The sequence below is a fragment of the Syngnathoides biaculeatus genome, chromosome 19 (genome assembly GCF_019802595.1).
Source record: "Syngnathoides biaculeatus isolate LvHL_M chromosome 19, ASM1980259v1, whole genome shotgun sequence".
Classification (NCBI taxonomy): domain Eukaryota; kingdom Metazoa; phylum Chordata; class Actinopteri; order Syngnathiformes; family Syngnathidae; genus Syngnathoides; species Syngnathoides biaculeatus.
Genome location: NC_084658.1, coordinates 48,440 through 58,671, shown reverse-complemented (window position 1 = coordinate 58,671; position 10,232 = coordinate 48,440). Strand labels below are relative to the sequence as shown.

The following is a 10,232-nucleotide window of genomic DNA, read 5'->3' as shown; positions in this document are numbered from 1 at the left end:
CTGAGCGCCGACCAGCACCGATCCTTTCAATAAAACATTTTTGGCGTTGTCGGCAGGATCGTGCAGGCTACGCGCAGGAGATAAAAACGGGATGCATTGGTTTAGAAAGAGAAATAAGGTTGCGGAAGAGGCACCAGAGGAGGAGGTGGTGCCCGGGTGGGAAGGCATCACTTTCCGAGAGATAGAAGCTGTCTTACGGGAGCGTGGGGGACGCCCCAGACCGTGGACAGGAGTGAATCCCGCTGCCACGCCGCTGGCATTATGTGATATGTTGAGGCGGGTTGATGTGAATGCTCGTGCTCCGCTGGGAGGCACGCAGCAGATGTTGTGGATGTGTGCGGAAGCTTGGAAAAATTGCGTGTTGGAGTTGGATAAGGTTAGAAGCACAGAAAATCAAAAGGCGCAAGAGGTTATCCAGCTATAAGTTATAGTGAAAGAATTAAAGGAGCATTTGGCAAAAATACAGAGTATAACTGAAAGAGCTGTAATGCTAATGTAATAAAGAAAAAAACCTCGTAAAATACAACAAGCACAAATCCGTTCATTCACCACTGGGCTGTCAGCGCAGTGGAATCCGGAGGAGTGGAACGGGGATATGTGGGGGGATAAGACCAGGGTTGTATCCCTCGTTAAAGGGGTTGCAGATACACCCTTTCACGCGACGAAAAGAGCAGCGACAGGATCTGATGGGGGCGGATGGTCAACCAATTCTGGACGAAAATGGCGAGCGAGTGCGAGGGCCGGTCCCAGAAGCGCAGCCAGAGCCAGAATTGTTCATGACGAGAGAAGATTATACACAGGTCGGCATGGTTGTTTTGGGAGTATCAAGATGGCGGATGGCGACTACAGTTTTGGTGGCCAATGAGCCATCCAGTCTTTTTTTTTTTTTGTTTAGAACAGTGCATTAAACAGTGAGGATACGCAGTATAGGAAATGAATGAACGTTCACTTTTGCACATAATACTGCTTACAACCATACTCTTATCATGCGTGTATGTGTTTGTACGCGTGTGTGGGCGCGTGGGTGTTGCCTTTCTATCGTACGTGTATGTGTTTGTACGCATGTGTGCTTCAATAGACTTAACGTTACAAAGATCTTTGTTTACTGAAAAAGCTATCCAAATACTATATTGTATGCTTGTTATATCTTCTGAATAATCTGCACTATGTTTGCATGTACAGTTTTACAAAGGATGCACCGGTTCCTTTTTGTTAACTACGACTGTGTCTTTTGAAGTATATGATATGGAAATTTATTGGGATAAATCAGGTCAAACAGTAACAGCGTTAGTAGATACCGGGGCGGAGGCCTCAATAATTTATGGAAATCCAGAGAAAATGAAAGGACCCCTAGTACCATTAACAGGACTAGGAGGAAAAGTGATTTATGGAAAACATGTAAACTTACCTTTGAAAATAGGAAATGTGCCTATAAAAACATATATGGTGATTATAACCCCTATCCCAGAGTGGATAGTGGGCATGGTCATATTAGCCGGAATGACACTTTATTTGACAGCCGGGAGATTTGAATTCGTAGTAAATCCACTGAAAATACATGCAATATTGGTGGGTAAAGTAAAAATGCCACCTTTTCCGATACCACAAGCTACACATGTAGTTAGTCAAAAGCAATACCGGATACCTGGAGGACAGGAAGAAATTTTGGCGACCATTAAAGAATATTTAGAAGCTGGTGTATTGAAAACAGTGACGACAAACTGGAACAATCCGTTGTGGCCAGTCAGGAAATCAGATAACTCTGGGAGGATGACAGTAGACTACAGAGGATTGAATAAACACACACCTGCATTGACTTCCGCGGTGCCCGACGCAGTGACAATTATAGAACGAGTGCAACATCATCCCGGAACGTGGTATGGGGTCATAGATTTGGCTAACGCATTTTTCACTATTCCTATTCCCGAGGATAGGATGAATCAATTTGCGTTACCTGGGAAGGGCGGCACTACACGTTTACCAGACTACCAGAGGGTTATTTACATAGTCCCACAATCTGCCACCGAGTGGTAGCAGAGCACCTGGAAAAGCTTAAAAGTTCCTAAGGAAATAATGATACTTTAGTTGGGGAGAAGAACAACAGCGATCATTTGATATGGCGAAGGAAGCGATACCGCAAGCAGTGTCACTGGGAAAAATGAAATCGGGACCGGTAGAATTGCAGGTGTCGGTGTTAAATGAATACGCTAACTGGAGTTTGTGGCAAAAGCAAGATAGGATTCGTAAACCCTTGGGATTCTGGTCGAGAAAGCTCCCAGAAGCAGGCCTAAGGTACACACCTTTTGAAAAGCAGCTATTAGCATGCTATTGGGCATTGGTTGAAACTGAGGCTAAAACGGTGGGCCATGAGGTGTTAATGAGAACACATATACCGATTTTGACATGGGTTAAAGGTAACCCGACGACACATAGAATAGGAACCGCACAGGAAGCTAGTATTATCAAATGGAAATGGTATGTGTCTGAGCGAATTAAAATAGGGGGAAAAGGAGCCTAAAGAGTGGGCAAAAACTCACCATGTAGAATGGATCTATCACATTCCCTATTATCCGCAGGCTGCTGGGTTAATAGAGCGAATGAATGGAATACTTAAGGGAACATTGAAAAAGCTATCTCGAAACAAAACAAGCCGGAGTAATTGATGCGGACTATCAAGGAGAAATTGGAGTGGTATGCAAATTATTAGCAGAACAGCCTCTTACATTGGAAAGAGGGGACAAAATTGCTCAATTGATAGTGAAGCCTTGCAACCAAGGTAAAAGAAATACCTAAACCTGTGGTGATAACTACCAGAGGGGAGGGAGGATTTGGCTCCACTGATTTGGCAGGGGCAAAGGTTTGGGTAAAACAGCCAGACGGTCCTCCCCGAGCAGCAGAAATTATAGCTCAAGGGCAAGATGCTACTGTGAGCGTCTTATATCCTGGAGAGGAAAAATGGGTAAATGTACCGGTGTCAAAATGTTATACAAGAGAGAACTAATCACATGTGTAGTATGCACTATTTGTCGTAATACAGATGCCGTGGTGGTATTTGCTGATTGGAAGACCATCATCGGAGAGGCGCCATGGTCGGACCGGGGAAGACCGAGGGCCCAAGAGGTGGCAGTGTCGTCTGCTGGGTCACGTGTATCCTTATCCTTGGTGCCATGGTCCAACTCTGCTGCGCAATGACGGAGGGTGACAAATTGGAGCAGGTCCAGCGGCTCCGCATAAGATGGAAAAGCAGTACCCAGGACCGTACTCAAGGAGACTACACCTGTCCAGCTTACCGAGCTTGCGGCGTGGTAAACATCACCAGCAATTGTCAAATGTGGAAGTGCAAAAGGTGCCTTGGAGGGAAGGACATTCTGGTGGTGGAACATGGATGCAACTTAACCGTCACTTCAGTAGTCCCCATGTGCCACTACAACAGGACGACCGAGACCTGCAATGAGCACAACTGGACGAGGTGGACAATTACCGTAAAAGAAACTGTTTTTTTTTAACAGCACTGAAATCTCGGGACGGAACACATTTTTGTATATAATATGGGTGTTACCTGGGAAACCTAATGCTACAAGAACACACATAGCACCAGTATTAGATACATGTACACTCATGGCGCAAGCCAGGGTTAAAACCCGAGTGTACTGGGAAATAAAATTCGACGTAGAGCTTGGTATGATACTCTCTTAGGAGGAACGGGAACACTGTATGGTGTAGCTAATGCTGCAGATAACGAAGTAACCAGAACAATGTTATCTAACACAGGGCAACATGCATCAGAGGCTATACATCAGGTAGGGGTATGGCTTCCAAAAGCTATGATAGGGCAATTGGAAAACACAGATGTTTGGAAAAAGGCATTTACATGGGAGTTAAAATTATGAATTATGAAACATATGATGCGTTAAACAATCTATCACATATAGGTAATTGGACAACCTGTCTATTGCAAATGATACATGCGGAAGCTCAAAAAGAGCGATTCCAGAGAATAATGACAACGGAAAATTATCACGAATGGAGACGGGTTTCTCGTCCCATCGGATCGGGGGTAGGACCCAAATGCAGGAACTCGGAAGACGCAAGGTAGTTCAAGAAGAGACACGTTTATTATATACAGAGGTAGGGGATCGAGCAGGCAGTCCGGTGCAGCAGCGGTAGTTGGGGTCGTCGGGCGAAGAGAGCAGGTGAGCGGACAGGCAGGAGTCGGTACACAGGAGAACAATCAAAGCAGGCAGAAGTAACGAAGGAGTCAGGCTTACAAGGTTGGTCGGAGAACGGAGGAAGGTCGGTACACACAGGTTCAATCAGGGATCCCGTAGCACACGAACGGGACATGAAGATCATACAAACTGGCGCCGGCCAGTTGTCATCGCAGTCATATAAATCCACAGCATAATCAGGCTGCATGAGGCGCAGGTGTGCACCTTCCAATCAGCGCACCTGCGCGGACACCCGCACAGCTCGTGCTGAAGCGGCAGGATCATGACAGTGTGTGTGTTACCTGCCTCCTGCCTGTTGACAGCTGGGACAGACTCCAGCACTTCCACAACCATCGTGTGGCAAAGCAGCTAAGAAAATGGATGGATGGATATGTACATGTAATCACTTGAAGGAAAATACAATTTTTTTTGTCAAGAATCAACAACAAGAGGGACACAATCATGGAGTGGAATGAAATTTATTGGATATATTATACTTTTTTTTTAATAAAAACGGAAACCTGGGGCGTCCAATCTTATTCGACCCCTTTATTTCCGTGCAGCAAACTCACTCCAGAAGTTCAGTGAGGATCTCTGAATGATCCAATGTTGACGAATGATGATAAATAGAATCCACCTGTGTGTAATCAAGTCTACATGTAAATGCACCTGCTGTGTGATAGTATCAGGGTTCTATTTAAAGTGGAGAGACCATCATAAAGACTAAGGAAAACACCAGGTAGGTCCGAGATACTGTTGTGGAGAGGTTTAAAGCTGGATTTGGATACAAAAAGATTTCCCAAGCTTTAAACATCTCAAGGAGCTCTGTGCAAGCAATTATATTGAAATGGAAGTGATATCAGACCACTGCAAATCTACCAAGACCCGCCCGTCCCTCTAATCTTTCACCACCAACGAGGAGAAGACTGATCAGAGATGCAGCCAAGAGGCCCATGATCACTCTGGATGAACTGCACAGTTTAATGTTTGCCACAAGTCACCTGGGAGACACACCAAACATGTCGAAGAAGGTGCTCCAGTCAGATGAAACCAAAATTGAACTTTTTGGCCACAATGTAAAACGATATGTTTGGTGTAAAAGCAACACAGCTCATCACCTTGAACACACCATCCCCACTGTCAAACATGGTGGTGGCAGCCTCATGGTTTGAGCCTGCTTTTCTTCAGCAGGGACAGGAAAGATGAATAGAGCCAAATACAGGACCATTCTGGAAGAAAACCTGTGGAGTCTGCATAAGACCTGAGACAGGGATGGAGATTCCAACATGACAATGATCCAAAACATAAAGCCAAATCTACAATGGAATGTTTCACAAATGAACATATCCAAGTGTTAGAATGGCCAAGTGAAAGTCCAGACCTGATTCCAATCGAGAATCTGTGGGCAGAGCTGAAGACTGCTGGTCACAAACGCTCTCCATCCAACCTCGCTGGGCTCGAGGTGTTTTGCAAGGAAGAATGGGCAAGAATTCTCGATGTCTCTCTCTCGATGTGCAAAGAGAAACATACCCCAAGCAACTTAAGCTGTAATTGCAGCAAAAGGTGGTACTACAAAATATTAATTATATCATATTGTTTTTATTTGTCAAAAAAGTTTAAAATATTCTTCTTTTTCTTTTGGCTTGTCCCGTTAGGTTTCGCAACAGTGTGTCATCTTTTTCCATTTAAGCCTATCTTGTGGATCCTCCTCTCTAACTCCCACTGTCCTCATGTCCTCCCTCACAATATCCATCAAACATTTTGTTTAGTCTTCCTCTCGCTCTTTTGCCTAGCAGCTCCATCCTCAGCACCCTTCTACCAACATACTCACTCTCTTGCCTCTGAACATGTCCAAACCATCGAAGTCTGCTCTCTCTGATCTTGTCTCCAAAACATCCAACTTTGGCTGTCCCTCGAATGAGCTCATTTCTAATCCTATCCAACCTGTTCACACCAAGCGAGAACCTCAACATCTTCATCTTTGCTACCTCAAATTCTGCTTCCTGTTGTTTCTTCAGGGCCACCGTCTCTAATCCATACATCATGGCCGGCCTCACCACTGTTTTCAAAAGTTTGCCCTTCATCCTGGCAGATACTCTTCTGTCACATAGAACACCAGACACCTTCCACCAACTGTTTCACCCCGCTTGGGCCCGTTTCTTCACTTCCTTACCATAATCTCCATTGCTCTATATTGTTGACCCCAAGTATTTGAGGTCGTCCACCATCGCTATCTCTTCTCCCTGGAGCTTCACTCTTCCTCCTCCGGCCCTCTCATTCATGCACATACGAGTATATTCTGTTTTACGTACGTACCTCCATCTTTCTAACTGTTCCTCCGCCTGATCACAATATCATCTGCGAACATCACGGTCCAAGGGGAATCCAGTCTAACCTCGTCTGTCAGCCTATCTGTTACTACTGCAAACAAGAAGGTGCTCAGCGCGGAACCCTGATGCAGTCCCACCTCAACCTGAAATTCTTCTGACACACCAACACCACATCTCACCGCTGTTCTGCTACCCTCATAAATGTCCGGTACTATTCTAACATATTTCTCCGCCACACAAGACTTGCGCATGCAATTCCATAGTTCCTCTCTTGGTACTCTGTCATAGGCTTTCTCTCGGTCTACAAAGATACAATTTAGCTCCTTCTGACCTTCTCTGTACTTTTCCACGAGTATCCTCAAGGCAAATAGTGCATCTGTGGTACTCTTTCCTCTGTTTAGCCTTCCCCACCTCTACCTCTGCCCTACGACGCATCTCAATGTATTCTTTACGCCTCTCCTCAGTCCTCTCCGTGTCCCACTTCTTCTTCGCTAATCTCTTACCTAGGATGACTTCTTGTATTTTGGGATTCCACCACCAAGTCTCCTTCTCCCCTTTCCTACCAGAAGACACCCCAAGTACTCTCCTGCCTGCCTTTCTGAATACCTTGGCAGTAGTATTGCAGTCTTCTGGGAGCTCTTCCTGTCCATCTAGAGCCTCTCTCACCTCTTTCTGGAAAGCCACACAACATTCTTCCTTTCTCAACTTCCACCACCTGATTCTCTGCTCTACCTTTGTCTTCTTAGTCTTCCTACCCACTACCAGAGTCATCCTAAACACCACCATCCTATGCTGTCGAGCTACACTCTCACCCACTGCAACCTTAGAGTCGGTAACATCCTTCAGATTACACCGTATGCACAAAATATAATCCACCTGCATGTTTCTACCTTCGCTCTTTTAAGTTGCTCTATGTTCCACTCTCTTCTGGAAATAAGTGTTCGCCACTGCCAATTCCATCCTTTTTGCGAAGTCAACCACCATCTGCCCCTCAAAGTTCCTTTGTTGAATGCCGCACTTACCCATCACTTCTTCATCACCCCTTTTTCATTTCGCCCCCATGTCCATTGAAATCTGCACCAATCACAACTCTCTCTCTCTTTCTCTTTCTCTCTCTCTGTCTCTCTCTCTCTCTCTCTCTCTCTCTCTCTCTCTCTGTCTCTGGGATGCTCAAGACTACTTCATCTTGTTCCTTTGAGAATTTCTCTTTCAACTCGAGGTAACATCCTACCTATGGGGCATAGCCACTAATCACATTATACACAATACCCTCAATTTCAAATTTCAGCCTCATCACTCGATCTGATACTCTTTTCAGCTCCAAGACATTCTTAGCCAGGTCTTCTTTTAAAATAACCCCTACTCCATTTCTCTTCCCACCTACTCCATGATAAAATAATTTAAACCCTTCACCTAAAGTTCTACCTTTACTCCCTTTCCACCCTTTTTCTTGGATGCACAATATATCAACCTTTCTCCTAATCATCATGTCAACTAACTCCTGAGCTTTTCCTGTCATAGTCCCAACATTCAAAGTACCTACATACAGCTGTAGGTTTTGTGCATTCCTCTTCTTCTTCTTCTGACTTAGCCGCTTTCTTCCTCTTTTTTTTGTCTTTGACCTACTTTATCTGAATTTCCACCTACGCCTTTGATAAGGAAGTTATTACTATGTTAGTTATCATGATAAAAGTATATAATTACTACTATAGTTTCTGTTAGGATTGTTTTATCCTTGTTTCTGTTAGTCTTCGTCTGAATTGTTCTCTTTGTGAGCTGCGTGAGTATCTTGAAGTGTGACCCAGTGACACGTGGGAGGCTATGCCCCCCTGCTGACCTCAACCTGATACTCCTGAACACTGGGAAGCGATGTCTCCATCCTGGCCTCAGCATATTTCCCTTCTGATCTTAAGCAGATACTCCTCAACACAGGGAGGAGATAATGCCCTTCTACCGCAAGAGGATACCCCCAAATGCCATAAACATGTCTTGTCTTGCCATGCTTTTTCTCTTGTGGACACTCTTGCAGCCTTGAAGAAACATGTACCTTAGTGTTTATGTGCTGTTGGCGTAGCCATCTGTGTCAGCATTTTCACTGTATAACCATCTAACCCTTTGACCTGAGAATGTATTAAAAAAGAGCAGACAGGGACTACCACTTTGGCAGTCTGTGGACTCACTCACACAGTGTGTCCTCCGTCTGCCCCTTGCAAGGAAAACAATCTTGGTTGGTTTGAGTTCACTCTCTACAGTCCTCAGGCTTGTCTTAGCTGTTTTTATAGGAACATCTCTGACAGCCTTGTAGAGTAACATTTCCAGGTGCGGGTGTAGGAACAATAACGTGCTGCCCAGCGGGCTGCAGATAATCAAAAAAGTTTAAATATCCAATAAATTTCATTCAATTTCACAATTGTGTCCCAGTTGTTTATTGTTGACAATTCTTTTTAATTTTATATGTTTGTTTGAAACCTGAAATGTGGCGACAGGTTGAAAAGTTCAAGGGGGCCTAATACTTTCACAAGGCACTGTAATTTAAGAGCTGTAGGTAACTCGCCAGACTGTTGCAAATCAGCTGGCACTGGTTCCACAATAGTTTTGAAAAAGTTAATTGATGGTTTCAGCTGCTGAACAGTTTTTTGGTTAACTATCAGATTCTGCAATTGTAAAAGAGGTTTCTTTGAGTGGCTTCAGATATATCATTGTATCATTCTCCGAGCTGCTTCACGTACTGCGAGCGTATTTACGTCGAAACCCATCAACATAATGAGCCATGTGAAGGGAAATTCAGTTACACCAGGGGTGCTCAATGCGTCGATCGCGAGGCAGTTTTGGTTGATCGTGTGACGGCGTGCCCCACCCCCCCCAAAAAAGAGGTTAGACAATCATCCACCTCGTCGCTTGATTCAGGTGTGGCCAATACGTCGAGCGTACGTACGTAAAGGCGCGTTCTAGCAAGCCGGGCTCCTATTTATGGAAGTCGCAGCAATGCGCGTGCACCCCACCTCCCTCCACCACACCCCCCACTTCGCTGGTCGATTGCGAGAGGTTGGCTGCTTGAAAAGTAGATCTTGGGGAAAAAAAATCTGGACACCCCTGACTTACATTGAAAACATTTCTGGGATATAACAGAGGTAATGTTTCAGTATCTAACTATAATAAATATGAGATTGTGATTGACTTGCTCTAAGTTCTAATGTTAGACTAGTCTGTCCATATCTAAATGAGCATTTTCCCCTGTGGTCCCGCGTTATCTTGAAGTTGAAAACTTTTCCCCTCCCCATGCTTTCGGAAGATATAGATAATCTACTGCTACTTTTCATCAATGGATTGACATTAGATAGTGCCATAAATTACGTGACATTATAACAATACATCATGATGAAATAAAATGATTTGATTATATGAATATTTAGTTTTGAAATTTAATGTCTAGTGACCTCTTTAAAAATGTCTGTCTCAGTCTGTGTAGTGTCAATTAGGATTATGGTATTAGGTAACAACTACATACTCGGGTATAACAACTCAGTAAGTTATTTTAAGGTCTTGAGATTCCATCCCTCATCACAGCCGCAACGTTAATTCTGCAGGCATGACTGGTGGACCACACCCGTAACTTTCTATCTGCGGGCATGACTGACAACACCCGTACATTTTTTAAATGTGAGTGACTGCACTTAAATTTTGCTTTCCTACA

At 44.4% G+C, this 10,232-nt stretch overlaps 1 long non-coding RNA gene across 1 annotated transcript; it reads right to left on the bottom strand.

Moving 5' to 3' along the window:
- Nucleotides 1-1,133: 1,133 nt before the first annotated feature.
- Nucleotides 1,134-8,850, bottom strand: LOC133493016 (uncharacterized). The gene is made up of 3 exons (XR_009792822.1): nucleotides 4,269-8,850; nucleotides 3,291-3,424; nucleotides 1,134-3,181 (listed from the first exon to the last, which is right to left on the bottom strand). It is a non-coding gene; the product is annotated as an uncharacterized LOC133493016 (long non-coding RNA).
- Nucleotides 8,851-10,232: the final 1,382 nt, after the last annotated feature.